We start from the raw sequence: 25,905 nt of genomic DNA, 5'->3' as shown, positions 1-25,905 counted from the left end.
TGAGTTGGGGTGCTGCATAAAACCAGATATTGAAATGAGCACAGATAAAGTTCCTTAAGTCAAATATGGAATAGACAAGAGCTACTCCTTGCTCAACTAAATGGACTCAACACCGCATATTAAACGACTAAGAATGTACCTGACTAGTAAGTATCGTAAAACCTATGGATTGCTATGTCTCCGAAAGAGAATCAAGCATGTGTACAGGGGCATAAACGCAGCAGTGATAGGATTGGAGAGGTTCGGTGAGCAAATGAAGACCCTTTGAAGTCATATTGCATGGTACCCATTACACGGGTCTCAACTCTCCAGGTTTAAGGTATTCTTCCTTCAGCTAAAACATGCATGTGGAACCCAAGTATGATCAACCATGTGAACGGGAGACGTGTTCAAATATGTCTCAGTTTTCCTCCCCTGGTACTCGGGTGCAACATTCCAGACGCTTTACTAACACTCTCCCCACTTGGAGAGTCAGCGCCTTTAACCTCCTGTTTGGCCCAGTTTGCAATTTCTGCGGAAGATGAACAGGAATAGCGAGAACCAATGAGAGGCTAGCTGGAGGTGTCTGGACGGGCAAATTTAACTCTCATTTCCCACCAGGAAGAGGAAATAACCAAAGGCTCAGCGTGCCGTACCGGAACCAGATTAGGGCCTGAAGCCATCCTGCGGTGTTGCGGCCAGCTCTAAAGAAACCGAGTTGAAGAAAGGAGCGCAGGGGCCCTGTAATTCACAAACCAGCAGAGTTATAAATGACAGCTATCGTCCAAAAATAGACTGAAGTAAGGCTGCCAAGAGGACTTGAAAGCGGGGCAGAATTGCAGGAAACCGATTTCAGGAGGTAGACTGGAATTGCATTGAAAGCATAGGAAAAGAGGCAGAACGTCCACAATGATGCACTTGGCCAAAAAGGGCGTATGCGTTTTTTCCTGAATATATTCAGGAAAAAACGCATACGCCCTTTTTGGCCAACCAAGCAAGCTTGCAAAGGAAATCTGCACTACAATGAAGTCTCACTTCCCCCCGGTCAAAAGGGCCATCTGAAAAAAGTGTAAAATCCAGAAAGGCAGGACAGGCCATGGAGAACTGGGAGCCTTGTTATGCTGATGGGCGGGATGTAAATTGCCAACAACCACTCGAGAGAAGTGTATGGTGTTTCCTGAAACATCTAAAAAACAAAGCAACAGAACCTAGGGCACTTCCACTTATGGTCCTATAGCTTAGGGAAATTAAAATCAAAAAGACACAGCCACCCCAAAGTTTGGAACGGCTCTGTTTACAAGAACCTCGTTTACAGTACAAGTTCAACATCGCAGAAAGTGAAAAATGGATAAAGAACTTGTGGTACTTACGTACAATGCAGTATCACTCAGCAATGAAATCTATGTCATCAGGCCCGTAGCAGCATAATGAGTAGATTCAGGTACGATGATTCTAACTGAAATAAGTCACACAGAAAAAGAAACATCATAAGATATCACTAATACACGGAATGTAAACTTGGCTACACAGGAACTGAATTCCAAAACAGAACAGGTTCTCAAATTTAGAAAACCAACTTATGCTTGCTTAAGGGGAAAGGTGAGTTGGGTTGCTGCATAAAACCAGAGATTGAAATGAGCACAGATAAAGTTCCTTAAGCCAAATATGGAATAGACAAGAGCTACTCCTTGCTCAACGAAATGGACTCAACACCGCATATTAAATGCCTAAGAATGTACCTGACTAGTAAGTATCTTAAAACCTATGGATTGCTATGTCTCCGAAAGAGAATCAAGCATGTGTACAGGGGCATAAACGCAGCAGTGATAGGATTGGAGAGGTTCGGTGAGCAAATGAAGACCCTTTGAAGTCATATTGCATGGTACCCATTCCACGGGTTTCAACTACCCAGGTTTTAGGTATTCTTCCTTCAGCTAAAACATGCATGTGGAACCCAGAGTATGATCAACCATGTGATCGGGAGACGTGTTCAAATATGTCTCAGTTTTCCTCCCCTGGTACTCGGGTGCAACATTCCAGACGCTTTACTAACACTCTCCCCACTTGGAGAGTCAGCGCCTTTAACCTCCTGTTTGGCCCAGTTTGCAATTTCTGCGGAAGATGAACAGGAATAGCGAGAACCAATGAGAGGCTAGCTGGAGGTGTCTGGACGGGCAAATTTAACTCTCATTTCCCACCAGGAAGAGGAATTAACCAAAGGCTCAGCGTGCCGTACCGGAACCAGATTAGGGCCTGAAGTCATCCTGCGGTGTTGCGGTCAGCTCAAAAGAAACCGAGTTGAAGAAAGGAGCGCAGGGGCACTGTAATTCACAAACCTGCAGAGTTATAAATGACAGCTATCGTCCAAAAATAGACTGAAGTAAGGCTGCCAAGAGGACTTGAAAGCGGGGCAGAATTGCAGGAAACCGATTTCAGGAGGTAGACTGGAATTGCATTGAAAGCATAGGAAAAGAGGCAGAACGTCCACAATGATGCACTTGGCCAAAAAGGGCGTATGCGTTTTTTCCTGAATATATTCAGGAAAAATCGCATACCCACTTTTTGGCCAACCAAGCAAGCTTGCAAAGGAAATCTGCACTACAATGAAGTCTCACTTCCCCCCGGTCAAAAGGGCCATCTGAAAAAAGTGTAAAATCCAGAAAGGCAGGACAGGCCATGGAGAACTGGGAGCCTTGTTATGCTGATGGGCGGGATGTAAATTGCCAACAACCACTCGGGAGAAGTGTATGGTGTTTCCTGAAACATCTAAAAAACAAAGCAACAGAACCTAGGGCACTTCCACTTATGGTCCTATAGCTTAGGGAAATTAAAATCAAAAAGACACAGCCACCCCAAAGTTTGGAACGGCTCTGTTTACAAGAACCTCGTTTACAGTACAAGTTCAACATCGCAGAAAGTGAAAAATGGATAAAGAAATTGTGGTATTTACTTACAAAGCAATATCACTCAGCAATGAAATCTGTGTCATCAGGCCCTTAGCAGCACAATGAGTGGATTCAGGTATGATGATTCTAACTGAAATAAGTCACACAGAAAAAGAAACATCATAAGATATCAGTAATACACGGAATGGAAACTTGGCTACACAGGAACTGAATTACAGAACAGAACAGGGTCTCAAATTTAGAAAACCAACTTATTCTTGCTTAAGGGTAAAGGTGAGTTGGGGTGCTGCATAAAACCAGAGATTGAAATGAGCACAGATAAAGTTCCTTAAGCCAAATATGGAATAGACAAGAGCTACTCCTTGCTCAACGAAATGGACTCAACACCCCATATTAAACGCCTAAGAATGTACCTGACTAGTAAGTATCTTAAAACCTATGGATTGCTATGTGTCCGAAAGAGAATCAAGCATGTGTACAGGGGCATAAACGCAGCAGTGATAGGATTGGAGAGGTTCGGTGAGCAAATGAAAACCCTTTGAAGTCATATTGCATGGTACCCATTCCACAGGTTTCAACTACCCAGGTTTAAGGTATTCTTCCTTCAGCTATAACATGCATGTGGAACCTAGAGTATGATCAACCATGTGATCGGGAGACGTGTTCAAATATGTCTCAGTTTTCCTCCCCTGGTACTCGGGTGCAACATTCCAGACGCTTTACTAACACTCTCCCCACTTGGAGAGTCAGTCCCTTTAACCTCCTGTTTGGCCCAGTTTGCAATTTCTGCGGAAGATGAACAGGAATAGCGAGAACCAATGAGAGACTAGCTGGAGGTGTCTGGACGGGCAAATTTAACTCTCATTTCCCACCAGGAAGAGGAATTAACCAAAGGCTCAGCATGCCGGGCCGGAACCAGATTAGGGCCTGAAGCCATCCTGCGGTGTTGCGGCCAGGTCACAAGAAAGCGAGTTGAAGAAAGGAGCTCAGGGGCACTGTAATTCACAAACCTGCAGAGTTATAAATGACAGCTATCGTCCAAAAATAGACTGAAGTAAGGCTGCCAAGAGGACTTGAAAGCGGGGCAGAATTGCAGGAAACCGATTTCAGGAGGTAGACTGGAATTGCATTGAAAGCATAGGAAAAGAGGCAGAACGTCCACAATGATGCACTTGGCAAAAAGGGCGTATGTGTTTTTTCCTGAATATAATCAAGAAAAATCGCATACGCCCTTTTTGGCCAACCAAGCAAGCTTGCAAAGGAAATCTGCACTACAATGAAGTCTCACTTCCCCCCGGTCAAAAGGGCCATCTGAAAAAAGTGTAAAATCCAGAAAGGCAACAGGCCATTGAGAACTGGGAGCCTTGTTATGCTGATGGGCGGGATGTAAATTGCCAACAGACACTCGGGAGAAGTGTATGGTGTTTCCTGAAACATCTAAAAAACAAAGCAACAGAGCCTAGGGCACTTCCACTTATGGTCCTATAGCTTAGGGAAATTAAAATCAAAAAGACACAGCCACCCCAAAGTTTGGAACGGCTCTGTTTACAAGAACCTCGTTTACAGTACAAGTTCAACATCGCAGAAAGTGAAAAATGGATAAAGAAGTTGTGGTATTTACTTACAAAGCAATATCACTCAGCAATGAAATCTGTGTCATCAGGCCCTTAGCAGCACAATGAGTGGATTCAGGTATGATGACTCTAACTGAAATAAGTCACACAGAAAAAGAAACATCATAAGATATCAGTAATACACGGAATGGAAACTTGGCTACACAGGAACTGAATTACAGAACAGAACAGGGTCTCAAATTTAGAAAACCAACTTATGCTTGCTTAAGGGTAAAGGTGAGTTGGGGTGCTGCATAAAACCAGAGATTGAAATGAGCACAGATAAAGTTCCTTAAGCCAAATATGGAATAGACAAGAGCTACTCCTTGCTCAACGAAATGGACTCAACACCGCATATGAAACGCCTAAGAATGTACCTGACTAGTAAGTATCTTAAAACCTATGGATTGCTATGTCTCCGAAAGAGAATCAAGCATGTGTACAGGGGCATAAACGCAGCAGTGATAGGATTGGAGAGGTTCGGTGAGCAAATGAAGACCCTTTGAAGTCATATTGCATGGTACCCATTCCACAGGTTTCAACTACCCAGGTTTAAGGTATTCTTCCTTCAGCTAAAACATGCATGTGGAACCCAAGTATGATCAACCATGTGAACGGGAGACGTGTTCAAATATGTCTCAGTTTTCCTCCCCTGGTACTCGGGTGCAACATTCCAGACGCTTTACTAACACTCTCCCCACTTGGAGAGTCAGCGCCTTTAACCTCCTGTTTGGCCCAGTTTGCAATTTCTGCGGAAGATGAACAGGAATAGCGAGAACCAATGAGAGGCTAGCTGGAGGTGTCTGGACGGGCAAATTTAACTCTCATTTCCCACCAGGAAGAGGAAATAACCAAAGGCTCAGCGTGCCGTACCGGAACCAGATTAGGGCCTGAAGCCATCCTGCGGTGTTGCGGCCAGCTCTAAAGAAACCGAGTTGAAGAAAGGAGCGCAGGGGCCCTGTAATTCACAAACCTGCAGAGTTATAAATGACAGCTATCGTCCAAAAATAGACTGAAGTAAGGCTGCCAAGAGGACTTGAAAGCGGGGCAGAATTGCAGGAAACCGATTTCAGGAGGTAGACTGGAATTGCATTGAAAGCATAGGAAAAGAGGCAGAACGTCCACAATGATGCACTTGGCCAAAAAGGGCATATGCGTTTTTTCCTGAATATATTCAGGAAAAAACGCATATGCCCTTTTTGGCCAACCAAGCAAGCTTGCAAAGGAAATCTGCACTACAATGAAGTCTCACTTCCCCCCGGTCAAAAGGGCCATCTGAAAAAAGTGTAAAATCCAGAAAGGCAGGACAGGCCATGGAGAACTGGGAGCCTTGTTATGCTGATGGGCGGGATGTAAATTGCCAACAACCACTCGAGAGAAGTGTATGGTGTTTCCTGAAACATCTAAAAAACAAAGCAACAGAACCTAGGGCACTTCCACTTATGGTCCTATAGCTTAGGGAAATTAAAATCAAAAAGACACAGCCACCCCAAAGTTTGGAACGGCTCTGTTTACAAGAACCTCATTTACAGTACAAGTTCAACATCGCAGAAAGTGAAAAATGGATAAAGAACTTGTGGTACTTACGTACAATGCAGTATCACTCAGCAATGAAATCTATGTCATCAGGCCCGTAGCAGCATAATGAGTAGATTCAGGTACGATGATTCTAACTGAAATAAGTCACACAGAAAAAGAAACATCATAAGATATCACTAATACACGGAATGTAAACTTGGCTACACAGGAACTGAATTCCAAAACAGAACAGGTTCTCAAATTTAGAAAACCAACTTATGCTTGCTTAAGGGGAAAGGTGAGTTGGGTTGCTGCATAAAACCAGAGATTGAAATGAGCACAGATAAAGTTCCTTAAGCCAAATATGGAATAGACAAGAGCTACTCCTTGCTCAACGAAATGGACTCAACACCGCATATTAAACGCCTAAGAATGTACCTGACTAGTAAGTATCTTAAAACCTATGGATTGCTATGTCTCCGAAAGAGAATCAAGCATGTGTACAGGGGCATAAACGCAGCAGTGATAGGATTGGAGAGGTTCGGTGAGCAAATGAAGACCCTTTGAAGTCATATTGCATGGTACCCATTCCACGGGTTTCAACTACCCAGGTTTTAGGTATTCTTCCTTCAGCTAAAACATGCATGTGGAACCCAGAATATGATCAACCATGTGATCGGGAGACGTGTTCAAATATGTCTCAGTTTTCCTCCCCTGGTACTCGGGTGCAACATTCCAGACGCTTTACTAACACTCTCCCCACTTGGAGAGTCAGCGCCTTTAACCTCCTGTTTGGCCCAGTTTGCAATTTCTGCGGAAGATGAACAGGAATAGCGAGAACCAATGAGAGGCTAGCTGGAGGTGTCTGCACGGGCAAATTTAACTCTCATTTCCCAACAGGAAGAGGAAATAATAAAAGGCTCAGCGTGCCGTACCGGAACCAGATTAGGGCCTGAAGTCATCCTGCGGTGTTGCGGTCAGCTCAAAAGAAACCGAGTTGAAGAAAGGAGCGCAGGGGCACTGTAATTCACAAACCTGCAGAGTTATAAATGACAGCTATCGTCCAAAAATAGACTGAAGTAAGGCTGCCAAGAGGATTTGAAAGCGGGGCAGAATTGCAGGAAACCGATTTCAGGAGGTAGACTGGAATTGCATTGAAAGCATAGGAAAAGAGGCAGAACGTCCACAATGATGCACTTGGCCAAAAAGGGCGTATGCGTTTTTTCCTGAATATATTCAGGAAAAATCGCATACCCACTTTTTGGCCAACCAAGCAAGCTTGCAAAGGAAATCTGCACTACAATGAAGTCTCACTTCCCCCCGGTCAAAAGGGCCATCTGAAAAAAGTGTAAAATCCAGAAAGGCAGGACAGGCCATGGAGAACTGGGAGCCTTGTTATGCTGATGGGCGGGATGTAAATTGCCAACAACCACTCGGGAGAAGTGTATGGTGTTTCCTGAAACATCTAAAAAACAAAGCAACAGAACCTAGGGCACTTCCACTTATGGTCCTATAGCTTAGGGAAATTAAAAACAAAAAGACACAGCCACCCCAAAGTTTGGAACGGCTCTGTTTACAAGAACCTCGTTTACAGTACAAGTTCAACATCGCAGAAAGTGAAAAATGGATAAAGAAGTTGTGGTATTTACTTACAAAGCAATATCACTCAGCAATGAAATCTGTGTCATCAGGCCCTTAGCAGCACAATGAGTGGATGCAGGTATGATGATTCTAACTGAAATAAGTCACACAGAAAAAGAAACATCATAAGATATCAGTAATACACGGAATGGAAACTTGGCTACACAGGAACTGAATTACAGAACAGAACAGGGTCTCAAATTTAGAAAACCAACTTATTCTTGCTTAAGGGTAAAGGTGAGTTGGGGTGCTGCATAAAACCAGAGATTGAAATGAGCACAGATAAAGTTCCTTAAGCCAAATATGGAATAGACAAGAGCTACTCCTTGCTCAACGAAATGGACTCAACACCCCATATTAAACGCCTAAGAATGTACCTGACTAGTAAGTATCTTAAAACCTATGGATTGCTATGTGTCCGAAAGAGAATCAAGCATGTGTACAGGGGCATAAACGCAGCAGTGATAGGATTGGAGAGGTTCGGTGAGCAAATGAAAACCCTTTGAAGTCATATTGCATGGTACCCATTCCACAGGTTTCAACTACGCAGGTTTAAGGTATTCTTCCTTCAGCTATAACATGCATGTGGAACCTAGAGTATGATCAACCATGTGATCGGGAGACGTGTTCAAATATGTCTCAGTTTTCCTCCCCTGGTACTCGGGTGCAACATTCCAGACGCTTTACTAACACTCTCCCCACTTGGAGAGTCAGTCCCTTTAACCTCCTGTTTGGCCCAGTTTGCAATTTCTGCGGAAGATGAACAGGAATAGCGAGAACCAATGAGAGACTAGCTGGAGGTGTCTGGACGGGCAAATTTAACTCTCATTTCCCACCAGGAAGAGGAATTAACCAAAGGCTCAGCATGCCGGGCCGGAACCAGATTAGGGCCTGAAGCCATCCTGCGGTGTTGCGGCCAGGTCACAAGAAAGCGAGTTGAAGAAAGGAGCTCAGGGGCACTGTAATTCACAAACCTGCAGAGTTATAAATGACAGCTATCGTCCAAAAATAGACTGAAGTAAGGCTGCCAAGAGGACTTGAAAGCGGGGCAGAATTGCAGGAAACCGATTTCAGGAGGTAGACTGGAATTGCATTGAAAGCATAGGAAAAGAGGCAGAACGTCCACAATGATGCACTTGGCAAAAAGGGCGTATGCGTTTTTTCCTGAATATAATCAGGAAAAATCGCATACGCCCTTTTTGGCCAACCAAGCAAGCTTGCAAAGGAAATCTGCACTACAATGAAGTCTCACTTCCCCCCGGTCAAAAGGGCCATCTGAAAAAAGTGTAAAATCCAGAAAGGCAACAGGCCATTGAGAACTGGGAGCCTTGTTATGCTGATGGGCGGGATGTAAATTGCCAACAGACACTCGGGAGAAGTGTATGGTGTTTCCTGAAACATCTAAAAAACAAAGCAACAGAGCCTAGGGCACTTCCACTTATGGTCCTATAGCTTAGGGAAATTAAAATCAAAAAGACACAGCCACCCCAAAGTTTGGAACGGCTCTGTTTACAAGAACCTCGTTTACAGTACAAGTTCAACATCGCAGAAAGTGAAAAATGGATAAAGAAGTTGTGGTATTTACTTACAAAGCAATATCACTCAGCAATGAAATCTGTGTCATCAGGCCCTTAGCAGCACAATGAGTGGATTCAGGTATGATGATTGTAACTGAAATAAGTCACACAGAAAAAGAAACATCATAAGATATCAGTAATACACGGAATGTAAACTTGGCAACACAGGAACTGAATTACAGAACAGAACAGGGTCTCAAATTTAGAAAACCAACTTATGCTTGCTTAAGGGTAAAGGTGAGTTGGGGTGCTGCATAAAACCAGAGATTGAAATGAGCACAGATAAAGTTCCTTAAGCCAAATATGGAATAGACAAGAGCTACTCCTTGCTCAACGAAATGGACTCAACACCGCATATGAAACGCCTAAGAATGTACCTGACTAGTAAGTATCTTAGAACCTATGGATTGCTATGTCTCCGAAAGAGAATCAAGCATGTGTACAGGGGCATAAACGCAGCAGTGATAGGATTGGAGAGGTTCGGTGAGCAAATGAAGACCCTTTGAAGTCATATTGCATGGTACCCATTCCACAGGTTTCAACTACCCAGGTTTAAGGTATTCTTCCTTCAGCTATAACATGCATGTGGAACCTAGAGTATGATCAACCATGTGATCGGGAGACGTGTTCAAATATGTCTCAGTTTTCCTCCCCTGGTACTCGGGTGCAACATTCCAGACGCTTTACTAACACTCTCCCCACTTGGAGAGTCAGTCCCTTTAACCTCCTGTTTGGCCCAGTTTGCAATTTCTGCGGAAGATGAACAGGAATAGCGAGAACCAATGAGAGGCTAGCTGGAGGTGTCTGGACGGGCAAATTTAACTCTCATTTCCCACCAGGAAGAGGAAATAACCAAAGGCTCAGCGTGCCGTACCGGAACCAGATTAGGGCCTGAAGCCATCCTGCGGTGTTGCGGCCAGCTCTAAAGAAACCGAGTTGAAGAAAGGAGCGCAGGGGCCCTGTAATTCACAAACCTGCAGAGTTATAAATGACAGCTATCGTCCAAAAATAGACTGAAGTAAGGCTGCCAAGAGGACTTGAAAGCGGGGCAGAATTGCAGGAAACCGATTTCAGGAGGTAGACTGGAATTGCATTGAAAGCATAGGAAAAGAGGCAGAACGTCCACAATGATGCACTTGGCCAAAAAGGGCATATGCGTTTTTTCCTGAATATATTCAGGAAAAAACGCATATGCCCTTTTTGGCCAACCAAGCAAGCTTGCAAAGGAAATCTGCACTACAATGAAGTCTCACTTCCCCCCGGTCAAAAGGGCCATCTGAAAAAAGTGTAAAATCCAGAAAGGCAGGACAGGCCATGGAGAACTGGGAGCCTTGTTATGCTGATGGGCGGGATGTAAATTGCCAACAACCACTCGAGAGAAGTGTATGGTGTTTCCTGAAACATCTAAAAAACAAAGCAACAGAACCTAGGGCACTTCCACTTATGGTCCTATAGCTTAGGGAAATTAAAATCAAAAAGACACAGCCACCCCAAAGTTTGGAACGGCTCTGTTTACAAGAACCTCGTTTACAGTACAAGTTCAACATCGCAGAAAGTGAAAAATGGATAAAGAACTTGTGGTACTTACGTACAATGCAGTATCACTCAGCAATGAAATCTATGTCATCAGGCCCGTAGCAGCATAATGAGTAGATTCAGGTACGATGATTCTAACTGAAATAAGTCACACAGAAAAAGAAACATCATAAGATATCACTAATACACGGAATGTAAACTTGGCTACACAGGAACTGAATTCCAAAACAGAACAGGTTCTCAAATTTAGAAAACCAACTTATGCTTGCTTAAGGGGAAAGGTGAGTTGGGTTGCTGCATAAAACCAGAGATTGAAATGAGCACAGATAAAGTTCCTTAAGCCAAATATGGAATAGACAAGAGCTACTCCTTGCTCAACGAAATGGACTCAACACCGCATATTAAACGCCTAAGAATGTACCTGACTAGTAAGTATCTTAAAACCTATGGATTGCTATGTCTCCGAAAGAGAATCAAGCATGTGTACAGGGGCATAAACGCAGCAGTGATAGGATTGGAGAGGTTCGGTGAGCAAACGAAGACCCTTTGAAGTCATATTGCATGGTACCCATTCCACGGGTTTCAACTACCCAGGTTTTAGGTATTCTTCCTTCAGCTAAAACATGCATGTGGAACCCAGAGTATGATCAACCATGTGATCGGGAGACGTGTTCAAATATGTCTCAGTTTTCCTCCCCTGGTACTCGGGTGCAACATTCCAGACGCTTTACTAACACTCTCCCCACTTGGAGAGTCAGCGCCTTTAACCTCCTGTTTGGCCCAGTTTGCAATTTCTGCGGAAGATGAACAGGAATACCGAGAACCAATGAGAGGCTAGCTGGAGGTGTCTGCACGGGCAAATTTAACTCTCATTTCCCAACAGGAAGAGGAAATAACCAAAGGCTCAGCGTGCCGTACCGGAACCAGATTAGGGCCTGAAGTCATCCTGCGGTGTTGCGGTCAGCTCAAAAGAAACCGAGTTGAAGAAAGGAGCGCAGGGGCACTGTAATTCACAAACCTGCAGAGTTATAAATGACAGCTATCGTCCAAAAATAGACTGAAGTAAGGCTGCCAAGAGGATTTGAAAGCGGGGCAGAATTGCAGGAAACCGATTTCAGGAGGTAGACTGGAATTGCATTGAAAGCATAGGAAAAGAGGCAGAACGTCCACAATGATGCACTTGGCCAAAAAGGGCGTATGCGTTTTTTCCTGAATATATTCAGGAAAAATCGCATACCCACTTTTTGGCCAACCAAGCAAGCTTGCAAAGGAAATCTGCACTACAATGAAGTCTCACTTCCCCCCGGTCAAAAGGGCCATCTGAAAAAAGTGTAAAATCCAGAAAGGCAGGACAGGCCATGGAGAACTGGGAGCCTTGTTATGCTGATGGGCGGGATGTAAATTGCCAACAACCACTCGGGAGAAGTGTATGGTGTTTCCTGAAACATCTAAAAAACAAAGCAACAGAACCTAGGGCACTTCCACTTATGGTCCTATAGCTTAGGGAAATTAAAATCAAAAAGACACAGCCACCCCAAAGTTTGGAACGGCTCTGTTTACAAGAACCTCGTTTACAGTACAAGTTCAACATCGCAGAAAGTGAAAAATGGATAAAGAAGTTGTGGTATTTACTTACAAAGCAATATCACTCAGCAATGAAATCTGTGTCATCAGGCCCTTAGCAGCACAATGAGTGGATGCAGGTATGATGATTCTAACTGAAATAAGTCACACAGAAAAAGAAACATCATAAGATATCAGTAATACACGGAATGGAAACTTGGCTACACAGGAACTGAATTACAGAACAGAACAGGGTCTCAAATTTAGAAAACCAACTTATTCTTGCTTAAGGGTAAAGGTGAGTTGGGGTGCTGCATAAAACCAGAGATTGAAATGAGCACAGATAAAGTTCCTTAAGCCAAATATGGAATAGACAAGAGCTACTCCTTGCTCAACGAAATGGACTCAACACCCCATATTAAACGCCTAAGAATGTACCTGACTAGTAAGTATCTTAAAACCTATGGATTGCTATGTGTCCGAAAGAGAATCAAGCATGTGTACAGGGGCATAAACGCAGCAGTGATAGGATTGGAGAGGTTCGGTGAGCAAATGAAAACCCTTTGAAGTCATATTGCATGGTACCCATTCCACAGGTTTCAACTACCCAGGTTTAAGGTATTCTTCCTTCAGCTATAACATGCATGTGGAACCTAGAGTATGATCAACCATGTGATCGGGAGACGTGTTCAAATATGTCTCAGTTTTCCTCCCCTGGTACTCGGGTGCAACATTCCAGACGCTTTACTAACACTCTCCCCACTTGGAGAGTCAGTCCCTTTAACCTCCTGTTTGGCCCAGTTTGCAATTTCTGTGGAAGATGAACAGGAATAGCGAGAACCAATGAGAGACTAGCTGGAGGTGTCTGGACGGGCAAATTTAACTCTCCTTTCCCACCAGGAAGAGGAATTAACCAAAGGCTCAGCATGCCGGGCCGGAACCAGATTAGGGCCTGAAGCCATCCTGCGGTGTTGCGGCCAGGTCACAAGAAAGCGAGTTGAAGAAAGGAGCTCAGGGGCACTGTAATTCACAAACCTGCAGAGTTATAAATGACAGCTATCGTCCAAAAATAGACTGAAGTAAGGCTGCCAAGAGGACTTGAAAGCGGGGCAGAATTGCAGGAAACCGATTTCAGGAGGTAGACTGGAATTGCATTGAAAGCATAGGAAAAGAGGCAGAACGTCCACAATGATGCACTTGGCAAAAAGGGCGTATGCGTTTTTTCCTGAATATATTCAGGAAAAAACGCATACGCCCTTTTTGGCCAACCAAGCAAGCTTGCAAAGGAAATCTGCACTACAATGAAGTCTCACTTCCCCCCGGTCAAAAGGGCCATCTGAAAAAAGTGTAAAATCCAGAAAGGCAACAGGCCATTGAGAACTGGGAGCCTTGTTATGCTGATGGGCGGGATGTAAATTGCCAACAGACACTCGGGAGAAGTGTATGGTGTTTCCTGAAACATCTAAAAAACAAAGCAACAGAGCCTAGGGCACTTCCACTTATGGTCCTATAGCTTAGGGAAATTAAAATCAAAAAGACACAGCCACCCCAAAGTTTGGAACGGCTCTGTTTACAAGAACCTCGTTTACAGTACAAGTTCAACATCGCAGAAAGTGAAAAATGGATAAAGAAGTTGTGGTATTTACTTACAAAGCAATATCACTCAGCAATGAAATCTGTGTCATCAGGCCCTTAGCAGCACAATGAGTGGATTCAGGTATGATGATTCTAACTGAAATAAGTCACACAGAAAAAGAAACATCATAAGATATCAGTAATACACGGAATGTAAACTTGGCAACACAGGAACTGAATTACAGAACAGAACAGGGTCTCAAATTTAGAAAACCAACTTATGCTTGCTTAAGGGTAAAGGTGAGTTGGGGTGCTGCATAAAACCAGAGATTGAAATGAGCACAGATAAAGTTCCTTAAGCCAAATATGGAATAGACAAGAGCTACTCCTTGCTCAACGAAATGGACTCAACACCGCATATGAAACGCCTAAGAATGTACCTGACTAGTAAGTATCTTAGAACCTATGGATTGCTATGTCTCCGAAAGAGAATCAAGCATGTGTACAGGGGCATAAACGCAGCAGTGATAGGATTGGAGAGGTTCGGTGAGCAAATGAAGACCCTTTGAAGTCATATTGCATGGTACCCATTCCACAGGTTTCAACTACCCAGGTTTAAGGTATTCTTCCTTCAGCTATAACATGCATGTGGAACCTAGAGTATGATCAACCATGTGATCGGGAGACGTGTTCAAATATGTCTCAGTTTTCCTCCCCTGGTACTCGGGTGCAACATTCCAGACGCTTTACTAACACTCTCCCCACTTGGAGAGTCAGTCCCTTTAACCTCCTGTTTGGCCCAGTTTGCAATTTCTGCGGAAGATGAACAGGAATAGCGAGAACCAATGAGAGGCTAGCTGGAGGTGTCTGGACGGGCAAATTTAACTCTCATTTCCCACCAGGAAGAGGAATTAACCAAAGGCTCAGCATGTCAGGCCGGAACCAGATTAGGGCCTGAAGCCATCCTGCGGTGTTGCGGCCAGGTCACAAGAAAGCGAGTTGAAGAAAGGAGCTCAGGGGCACTGTAATTCACAAACCTGCAGAGTTATAAATGACAGCTATCGTCCAAAAATAGACTGAAGTAAGGCTGCCAAGAGGACTTGAAAGCGGGGCAGAATTGCAGGAAACCGATTTCAGGAGGTAGACTGGAATTGCATTGAAAGCATAGGAAAAGAGGCAGAACGTCCACAATGATGCACTTGGCCAAAAAGGGCGTATGCGTTTTTTCCTGAATATAATCAGGAAAAAACGCATACGCCCTTTTTGGCCAACCAAGCAAGCTTGCAAAGGAAATCTGCACTACAATGAAGTCTCACTTCCCCCCGGTCAAAAGGGCCATCTGAAAAAAGTGTAAAATCCAGAAAGGCACCAGGCCATTGAGAACTGGGAGCCTTGTTATGCTGATGGGCGGGATGTAAATTGCCAACAGACACTCGGGAGAAGTGTATGGTGTTTCCTGAAACATCTAAAAAACAAAGCAACAGAGCCTAGGGCACTTCCACTTATGGTCCTATAGCTTAGGGAAATTAAAATCAAAAAGACACAGCCACCCCAAAGTTTGGAACGGCTCTGTTTACAAGAACCTCGTTTACAGTACAAGTTCAACATCGCAGAAAGTGAAAAATGGATAAAGAAGTTGTGGTATTTACTTACAAAGCAATATCACTCAGCAATGAAATCTGTGTCATCAGGCCCTTAGCAGCACAATGAGTGGATTCAGGTATGATGATTCTAACTGAAATAAGTCACACAGAAAAAGAAACATCATAAGATATCAGTAATACACGGAATGTAAACTTGGCTACACAGGAACTGAATTACAGAACAGAACAGGGTCTCAAATTTCGAAAACAAACTTATGCTTGCTTAAGGGTAAAGGTGAGTTGGGGTGCTGCATAAAACCAGAGATTGAAATGAGCACAGATAAAGTTCCTTAAGCCAAATATGGAATAGACAAGAGCTACTCCTTGCTCAACGAAATGGACTCAACACCGCATATTAAACGCCTAAGAATGTACCTGACTAGGAAGTATCTTAAAACCTATGGATTGCTATGTCTCCGAAAGAGAATCAAGCATGTGTACAGGGGCATAAACGCAGCAGTGATAGGATTGGAGAGGTTCGGTGAGCAAATGAAGACCCTTTGAAGTCATATTGCATGGTACCCATTCCACAGGTTTCAACTACCCAGGTTTAAGGTATTCTTCCTTCAGCTAAAACATGCATGTGGAACCTAGAGTATGATCAACCATGTGATCGGGAGACGTGTTCAAATATGTCTCAGTTTTCCTCCCCTGGTACTCGGGTGCAACATTCCAGACGCTTTACTAACACTCTCCCCACTTGGAGAGTCAGTCCCTTTAACCTCCTGTTTGGCCCAGTTTGCAATTTCTGCGGAAGATGAACAGGAATAGCGAGAACCAATGAGAGGCTAGCTGGAGGTGTCTGGACGGGCAAATTTAACTCTCATTTCCCACCAGGAAGAGGAATTAACCAAAGGCTCAGCATGCCGGGCCGGAACCAGATTAGGGCCTGAAGCCATCCTGCGGTGTTGCGGCCAGGTCACAAGAAAGCGAGTTGAAGAAAGGAGCTCAGGGGCACTGTAATTCACAAACCTGCAGAGTTATAAATGACAGCTATCGTCCAAAAATAGACTGAAGTAAGGCTGCCAAGAGGACTTGAAAGCGGGGCAGAATTGCAGGAAACCGATTTCAGGAGGTAGACTGGAATTGCATTGAAAGCATAGGAAAAGAGGCAGAACGTCCACAATGATGCACTTGGCCAAAAAGGGCGTATGCGTTTTTTCCTGAATATATTCAGGAAAAAACGCATACGCCCTTTTTGGCCAACCAAGCAAGCTTGCAAAGGAAATCTGCACTACAATGAAGTCTCATTTCCCCCCGGTCAAAAGGGCCATCTGAAAAAAGTGTAAAATCCAGAAAGGCAGGACAGGCCATGGAGAACTGGGAGCCTTGTTATGCTGATGGGCGGGATGTAAATTGCCAACAACCACTCAGGAGAAGTGTATGGTGTTTCCTGAAACATCTAAAAAACAAAGCAACAGAGCTTAGGGCACTTCCACTTATGGTCCTATAGCTTAGGGAAATTAAAATCAAAAAGACACAGCCACCCCAAAGTTTGGGACGCCTCTGTTTACAAGAACCTCATTTACCGTACTAGTTCAATATCACAGAAAGTGAAAAATGGATAAAGAACTTGTGGTACTTACGTACAATGCAGTATCACTCAGCAATGAAATCTATGTCATCAGGCCCGTAGCAGCATAATGAGTGGATTCAGGTACGATGATTCTAACTGAAATAAGTCACACAGAAAAAGAAACATCATAAGATATCACTAATACACGGAATTAAACTTGGCTACACAGGAACTGCATTCCAAAACAGAACAGGGTCTCAAATTTAGAAAACCAACTTATGCTTGCTTAAGGGGAAAGGTGAGTTGGGGTGCTGTATAAAACCAGAGATTGAAATGAGCACAGATAAAGTTCCTTAAGCCAAATATGGAATAGACAAGAGCTACTCGTTGCTCAACGAAATGGACTCAACACCGCATATTAAACGCCTAAGAATGTACCTGACTAGTAAGTATCTTAAAACCTATGGATTGCTATGTCTCCGAAAGAGAATCAAGCATGTGTACAGGGGCATAAACGCAGCAGTGATAGGATTGGAGAGGTTCGGTGAGCAAATGAAGACCCTTTGAAGTCATATTGCATGGTACCCATTCCACGGGTTTCAACTACCCAGGTTTTAGGTATTCTTCCTTCAGCTAAAACATGCATGTGGAACCCAGAGTATGATCAACCATGTGATCGGGAGACGTGTTCAAATATGTCTCAGTTTTCCTCCCCTGGTACTCGGGTGCAACATTCCAGACGCTTTACTAACACTCTCCCCACTTGCAGAGTCAGCGCCTTTAACCTCCTGTTTGGCACAGTTTGAAATTTCTGCGGAAGATGAACAGGAATAGCGAGAACCAATGAGAGGCTAGCTGGAGGTGTCTGGACGGGCAAATTTAACTCTCATTTCCCACCAGGAAGAGGAAATAACCAAAGGCTCAGCGTGCCGTACCGGAACCAGATTAGGGCCTGAAGCCATCCTGCGGTGTTGCGGCCAGCTCAAAAGAAAGCGATTTGAAGAAAGGAGCTCAGGGGCACTGTAATTCACAAACCTGCAGAGTTATAAATGACAGCTATCGTCCAAAAATAGACTGAAGTAAGGCTGCCAAGAGGACTTGAAAGCGGGGCAGAATTGCAGGAAACCGATTTCAGGAGGTAGACTGGAATTGCATTGAAAGCATAGGAAAAGAGGCAGAACGTCCACAATGATGCACTTGGCCAAAAAGGGCGTATGCGTTTTTTCCTGAATATATTCAGGAAAAAACGCATACGCCCTTTTTGGCCAACCAAGCAAGCTTGCAAAGGAAATCTGCACTACAATGAAGTCTCACTTCCCCCCGGTCAAAAGGGCCATCTGAAAAAAGTGTAAAATCCAGAAAGGCAGGACAGGCCATGGAGAACTGGGAGCCTTGTTATGCTGATGGGCGGGATGTAAATTGCCAACAACCACTCGGGAGAAGTGTATGGTGTTTCCTGAAACATCTAAAAAACAAAGCAACAGAGCCTAGGGCACTTCCACTTATGGTCCTATAGCTTAGGGAAATTAAAATCAAAAAGACACAGCCACCCCAAAGTTTGGGACGCCTCTGTTTACAAGAACCTCATTTACCGTACTAGTTCAATATCACAGAAAGTGAAAAATGGATAAAGAACTTGTGGTACTTACGTACAATGCAGTATCACTCAGCAATGAAATCTATGTCATCAGGCCCGTAGCAGCATAATGAGTGGATTCAGGTACGATGATTCTAACTGAAATAAGTCACACAGAAAAAGAAACATCATAAGATATCACTAATACACGGAATTAAACTTGGCTACACAGGAACTGCATTCCAAAACAGAACAGGGTCTCAAATTTAGAAAACCAACTTATGCTTGCTTAAGGGGAAAGGTGAGTTGGGGTGCTGTATAAAACCAGAGATTGAAATGAGCACAGATAAAGTTCCTTAAGCCAAATATGGAATAGACAAGAGCTACTCGTTGCTCAACGAAATGGACTCAACACCGCATATTAAACGCCTAAGAATGTACCTGACTAGTAAGTATCTTAAAACCTATGGATTGCTATGTCTCCGAAAGAGAATCAAGCATGTGTACAGGGGCATAAACGCAGCAGTGATAGGATTGGAGAGGTTCGGTGAGCAAATGAAGACCCTTTGAAGTCATATTGCATGGTACCCATTCCACGGGTTTCAACTACCCAGGTTTTAGGTATTCTTCCTTCAGCTAAAACATGCATGTGGAACCCAGAGTATGATCAACCATGTGATCGGGAGACGTGTTCAAATATGTCTCAGTTTTCCTCCCCTGGTACTCGGGTGCAACATTCCAGACGCTTTACTAACACTCTCCCCACTTGGAGAGTCAGCGCCTTTAACCTCCTGTTTGGCACAGTTTGCAATTTCTGCGGAAGATGAACAGGAATAGCGAGAACCAATGAGAGGCTAGCTGGAGGTGTCTGGACGGGCAAATTTAACTCTCATTTCCCACCAGGAAGAGGAAATAACCAAAGGCTCAGCGTGCCGTACCGGAACCAGATGAGGGCCTGAAGCCATCCTGCGGTGTTGCGGCCAGCTCAAAAGAAAGCGAGTTGAAGAAAGGAGCTCAGGGGCACTGTAATTCACAAACCTGCAGAGTTATAAATGACAGCTATCGTCCAAAAATAGACTGAAGTAAGGCTGCCAAGAGGACTTGAAAGCGGGGCAGAATTGCAGGAAACCGATTTCAGGAGGTAGACTGGAATTGCATTGAAAGCATAGGAAAAGAGGCAGAACGTCCACAATGATGCACTTGGCCAAAAAGGGCGTATGCGTTTTTTCCTGAATATATTCAGGAAAAAACGCATACGCCCTTTTTGGCCAACCAAGCAAGCTTGCAAAGGAAATCTGCACTACAATGAAGTCTCACTTCCCCCCGGTCAAAAGGGCCATCTGAAAAATGTGTAAAATCCAGAAAGGCAGGACAGGCCATGGAGAACTGGGAGCCTTGTTATGCTGATGGGCGGGATGTAAATTGCCAACAGACACTCGGGAGAAGTGTATGGTGTTTCCTGAAACATCTAAAAAACAAAGCAACAGAACCTAGGGCACTTCCACTTATGGTCCTATAGATTAGGGAAATTAAAATCAAAAAGACACAGCCACCCCAAAGTTTGGGACGCCTCTGTTTACAAGAACCTCATTTACCGTACTAGTTCAATATCACAGAAAGTGAAAAATGGATAAAGAACTTGTGGTACTTACGTACAATGCAGTATCACTCAGCAATGAAATCTATGTCATCAGGCCCGTAGCAGCATAATGAGTGGATTCAGGTACGATGATTCTAACTGAAATAAGTCACACAGAAAAAGAAACATCATAAGATATCACTAATACACGGAATTAAACTTGGCTACACAGGAACTGCATTCCAAAACAGAACAGGGTCTCAAATTTAGAAAACCAACTTATGCTTGCTTAAGGGGAAAGGTGAGTTGGGGTGCTGTATAAAACCAGAGATTGAAATGAGCACAGATAAAGTTCCTTAAGCCAAATATGGAATAGACAAGAGCTACTCGTTGCTCAACGAAATGGACTCAACACCGCATATTAAACGCCTAAGAATGTACCTGACTAGTAAGTATCTTAAAACCTATGGATTGCTATGTCTCCGAAAGAGAATCAAGCATGTGTACAGGGGCATAAACGCAGCAGTGATAGGATTGGAGAGGTTCGGTGAGCAAATGAAGACCCTTTGAAGTCATATTGCATGGTACCCATTCCACGGGTTTCAACTACCCAGGTTTTAGGTATTCTTCCTTCAGCTAAAACATGCATGTGGAACCCAGAGTATGATCAACCATGTGATCGGGAGACGTGTTCAAATATGTCTCAGTTTTCCTCCCCTGGTACTCGGGTGCAACATTCCAGACGCTTTACTAACACTCTCCCCACTTGGAGAGTCAGCGCCTTTAACCTCCTGTTTGGCACAGTTTGCAATTTCTGCGGAAGATGAACAGGAATAGCGAGAACCAATGAGAGGCTAGCTGGAGGTGTCTGGACGGGCAAATTTAACTCTCATTTCCCACCAGGAAGAGGAAATAACCAAAGGCTCAGCGTGCCGTACCGGAACCAGATTAGGGCCTGAAGCCATCCTGCGGTGTTGCGGCCAGCTCAAAAGAAAGCGATTTGAAGAAAAGAGCTCAGGGGCACTGTAATTCACAAACCTGCAGAGTTATAAATGACAGCTATCGTCCAAAAATAGACTGAAGTAAGGCTGCCAAGAGGACTTGAAAGCGGGGCAGAATTGCAGGAAACCGATTTCAGGAGGTAGACTGGAATTGCATTGAAAGCATAGGAAAAGAGGCAGAACGTCCACAATGATGCACTTGGCCAAAAAGGGCGTATGCGTTTTTTCCTGAATATATTCAGGAAAAAACGCATACGCCCTTTTTGGCCAACCAAGCAAGCTTGCAAAGGAAATCTGCACTACAATGAAGTCTCACTTCCCCCCGGTCAAAAGGGCCATCTGAAAAATGTGTAAAATCCAGAAAGGCAGGACAGGCCATGGAGAACTGGGAGCCTTGTTATGCTGATGGGCGGGATGTAAATTGCCAACAACCACTCGGGAGAAGTGTATGGTGTTTCCTGAAACATCTAAAAAACAAAGCAACAGAACCTAGGGCACTTCCACTTATGGTCCTATAGATTAGGGAAATTAAAATCAAAAAGACAGAGCCACCCGAAAGTTTGGAACGGCTCTGTTTACAAGAACCTCGTTTACAGTACAAGTTCAACATCGCAGAAAGTGAAAAATGGATAAAGAAGTTGTGGTATTTACTTACAAAGCAATATCACTCAGCAATGAAATCTGTGTCATCAGGCCCTTAGCAGCACAATGAGTGGATTCAGGTATGATGATTCTAACTGAAATAAGTCACACAGAAAAAGAAACATCATAAGATATCAGTAATACACGGAATGTAAACTTGGCTACACAGGAACTGAATTACAGAACAGAACAGGGTCTCAAATTTAGAAAACCAACTTATTCTTGCTTAAGGGTAAAGGTGAGTTGGGGTGCTGCATAAAACCAGAGATTGAAATGAGCACAGATAAAGTTCCTTAAGCCAAATATGGAATAGACAAGAGCTACTCCTTGCTCAACGAAATGGACTCAACACCCCATATTAAACGCCTAAGAATGTACCTGACTAGTAAGTATCTTAAAACCTATGGATTGCTATGTCTCCGAAAGAGAATAAAGCATGTGTACAGGGGCATAAACGCAGCAGTGATAGGATTGGAGAGGTTCGGTGAGCAAATGAAGACCCTTTGAAGTCATATTGCATGGTACCCATTCCACGGGTTTCAACTACCCAGGTTTAAGGTATTCTTCCTTCAGCTATAACATGCATGTGGAACCTAGAGTATGATCAACCATGTGATCGGGAGACGTGTTCAAATATGTCTCAGTTTTCCTCCCCTGGTACTCGGGTGCAACATTCCAGACGCTTTACTAACACTCTCCCCACTTGGAGAGTCAGCGCCTTTAACCTCCTGTTTGGCCCAGTTTGCAATTTCTGCGGAAGATGAACAGGAATAGCGAGAACCAATGAGAGGCTAGCTGGAGGTGTCTGGACGGGCAAATTTAACTCTCATTTCCCACCAGGAAGAGGAAATAACCAAAGGCTCAGCGTGCCGTGTCGGAACCAGATTAGGGCCTGAAGCCATCCTGCGGTGTTGCGGCCAGCTCACAAGAAAGCGAGTTGAAGAAAGGAGCTCAGGGGCACTGTAATTCACAAACCTGCAGAGTTATAAATGACAGCTATCATCCAAAAATAGACTGAAGTAAGGCTGCCAAGAGGACTTGAAAGCGGGGCAGAATTGCAGGAAACCGATTTCAGGAGGTAGACTGGAATTGCATTGAAAGCATAGGAAAAGAGGCAGAACGTCCACAATGATGCACTTGGCCAAAAAGGGCGTATGCGTTTTTTCCTGAATATATTCAGGAAAAAACGCATACGCACTTTTTGGCCAACCAAGCAAGCTTGCAAAGGAAATCTGCACTACAATGAAGTTTCACTTCCCCCTGGTCAAAAGGGCCATCTGAAAAAAGTGTAAAATCCAGAAAGGCAGGACAGGCCATGGAGAACTGGGAGCCTTGTTATGCTGATGGGCGGGATGTAAATTGCCAACAACCACTCGGGAGAAGTGTATGGTGTTTCCTGAAACATCTAAAAAACAAAGCAACAGAACCTAGGGCACTTCCACTTATGGTCCTATAGCTTAGGGAACTTAAAATCAAAAAGACACAGCCACCCCAAAGTTTGGAACGGCTCTGTTTACAAGAACCTCGTTTACAGTACAAGTTCAACATCGCAGAAAGTGAAAAATGGATAAAGAAGTTGTGGTATTTACTTACAAAGCAATATCACTCAGCAATGAAATCTGTGTCATCAGGCCCTTAGCAGCACAATGAGTGGATTCAGGTATGATGATTCTAACTGAAATAAGTCACACAGAAAAAGAAACATCATAAGATATCAGTAATACACGGAATGTAAACTTGGCTACACAGGAACTGAATTACAGAACAGAACAGGGTCTCAAATTTCGAAAACCAACTTATGCTTGCTTAAGGGGAAAGGTGAGTTGGGGTGTTGCATAAAACCAGAGATTGAAATGAGCACAGATAAAGTTCCTTAAGCCAAATATGGAATAGACAAGAGCTACTCCTTGCTCAACGAAATGGACTCAACACCGCATATTAAACGCCTAAGAATGTACCTGACTAGTAAGTATCTTAAAACCTATGGATTGCTATGTCTCCGAAAGAGAATCAAGCATGTGTACAGGGGCATAAACGCAGCAGTGATAGGATTGGAGAGGTTCAGTGAGCAAATGAAGACCCTTTGAAGTCATATTGCATGGTACCCATTCCACGGGTTTCAACTACCCAGATTTTAGGTATTTTTCCTTCAGCTAAAACATGCATGTGGAACCCAGAGTATGATCAACCATGTGATCGGGAGACGTGTTCAAATATGTCTCAGTTTTCCTCCCCTGGTACTCGGGTGCAACATTCCAGACGCTTTACTAACACTCTCCCCACTTGGAGAGTCAGCGCCTTTAACCTCCTGTTTGGCCCAGTTTGCAATTTCTGCGGAAGATGAACAGGAATACCGAGAACCAATGAGAGGCTAGCTGGAGGTGTCTGGACGGGCAAATTTAACTCTCATTTCCCACCAGGAAGAGGAAATAACCAAATTCTCAGCGTGCCGTACCGGAACCAGATTAGGGCCTGAAGCCATCCTGCGGTATTGTGGCCAGCTCAAAAGAAAGCGAGTTGAAGAAAGGAGCTCAGGGGCACTGTAATTCACAAACCTGCAGAGTAATAAATGACAGCTATCGTCCAAAAATATACTGAAGTAAGGCTGCCAAGAGGAGTTGAAAGTGGGGCAGAATTGCAGGAAACCGATTTCAGGAGGTAGACTGGAATTGCATTGAAAGCAGAGGAAAAGAGGCAGAACGTCCACAATGATGCACTTGGCCAAAAAGGGCGTATGCGTTTTTTCCTGAATATATTCAGGAAAAAACGCATACGCACTTTTTGGCCAACCAAGCAAGCTTGCAAAGGAAATCTGCACTACAATGAAGTTTCACTTCCCCCTGGTCAAAAGGGCCATCTGAAAAAAGTGTAAAATCCAGAAAGGCAGGACAGGCCATGGAGAACTGGGAGCCTTGTTATGATGATGGGCGGGATGTAAATTGCCAACAACCACTCGGGAGAAGTGTATGGTGTTTCCTGAAACATCTAAAAAACAAAGCAACAGAACCTAGGGCACTTCCACTTATGGTCCTATAGCTTAGGGAACTTAAAATCAAAAAGACACAGCCACCCCAAAGTTTGGAACGGCTCTGTTTACAAGAACCTCGTTTACAGTACAAGTTCAACATCGCAGAAAGTGAAAAATGGATAAAGAAGTTGTGGTATTTACTTACAAAGCAATATCACTCAGCAATGAAATCTGTGTCATCAGGCCCTTAGCAGCACAATGAGTGGATTCAGGTATGATGATTCTAACTGAAATAAGTCACACAGAAAAAGAAACATCATAAGATATCAGTAATACACGGAATGTAAACTTGGCTACACAGGAACTGAATTACAGAACAGAACAGGGTCTCAAATTTCGAAAACCAACTTATGCTTGCTTAAGGGGAAAGGTGAGTTGGGGTGCTGCATAAAACCAGAGATTGAAATGAGCACAGATAAAGTTCCTTAAGCCAAATATGGAATAGACAAGAGCTACTCCTTGCTCAACGAAATGGACTCAACACCGCATATTAAACGCCTAAGAATGTACCTGACTAGTAAGTATCTTAAAACCTATGGATTGCTATGTCTCCGAAAGAGAATGAAGCATGTGTACAGGGGCATAAACGCAGCAGTGATAGGATTGGAGAGGTTCAGTGAGCAAATGAAGACCCTTTGAAGTCATATTGCATGGTACCCATTCCACGGGTTTCAACTACCCAGATTTTAGGTATTTTTCCTTCAGCTAAAACATGCATGTGGAACCCAGAGTATGATCAACCATGTGATCGGGAGACGTGTTCAAATATGTCTCAGTTTTCCTCCCCTGGTACTCGGGTGCAACATTCCAGACGCTTTACTAACACTCTCCCCACTTGGAGAGTCAGCGCCTTTAACCTCCTGTTTGGCCCAGTTTGCAATTTCTGCGGAAGATGAACAGGAATACCGAGAACCAATGAGAGGCTAGCTGGAGGTGTCTGGACGGGCAAATTTAACTCTCATTTCCCACCAGGAAGAGGAAATAACCAAATTCTCAGCGTGCCGTACCGGAA

General features: G+C 43.9%; 1 long non-coding RNA gene across 7 annotated transcripts in view; it reads right to left on the bottom strand.

Moving 5' to 3' along the window:
- The window catches only part of LOC307181396, a 531,327-nt gene that overhangs the window by 275,527 nt on the left and 229,895 nt on the right, over positions 1-25,905 (bottom strand). The window lies entirely within an intron of this gene.

Source organism: Stenella coeruleoalba (genome assembly GCF_951394435.1).
Source record: "Stenella coeruleoalba genome assembly, contig: scaffold_85, whole genome shotgun sequence".
In the NCBI taxonomy this organism is placed as follows: Eukaryota; Metazoa; Chordata; class Mammalia; order Artiodactyla; family Delphinidae; genus Stenella; species Stenella coeruleoalba.
This window is presented reverse-complemented; position numbering and strand designations above follow the sequence as displayed.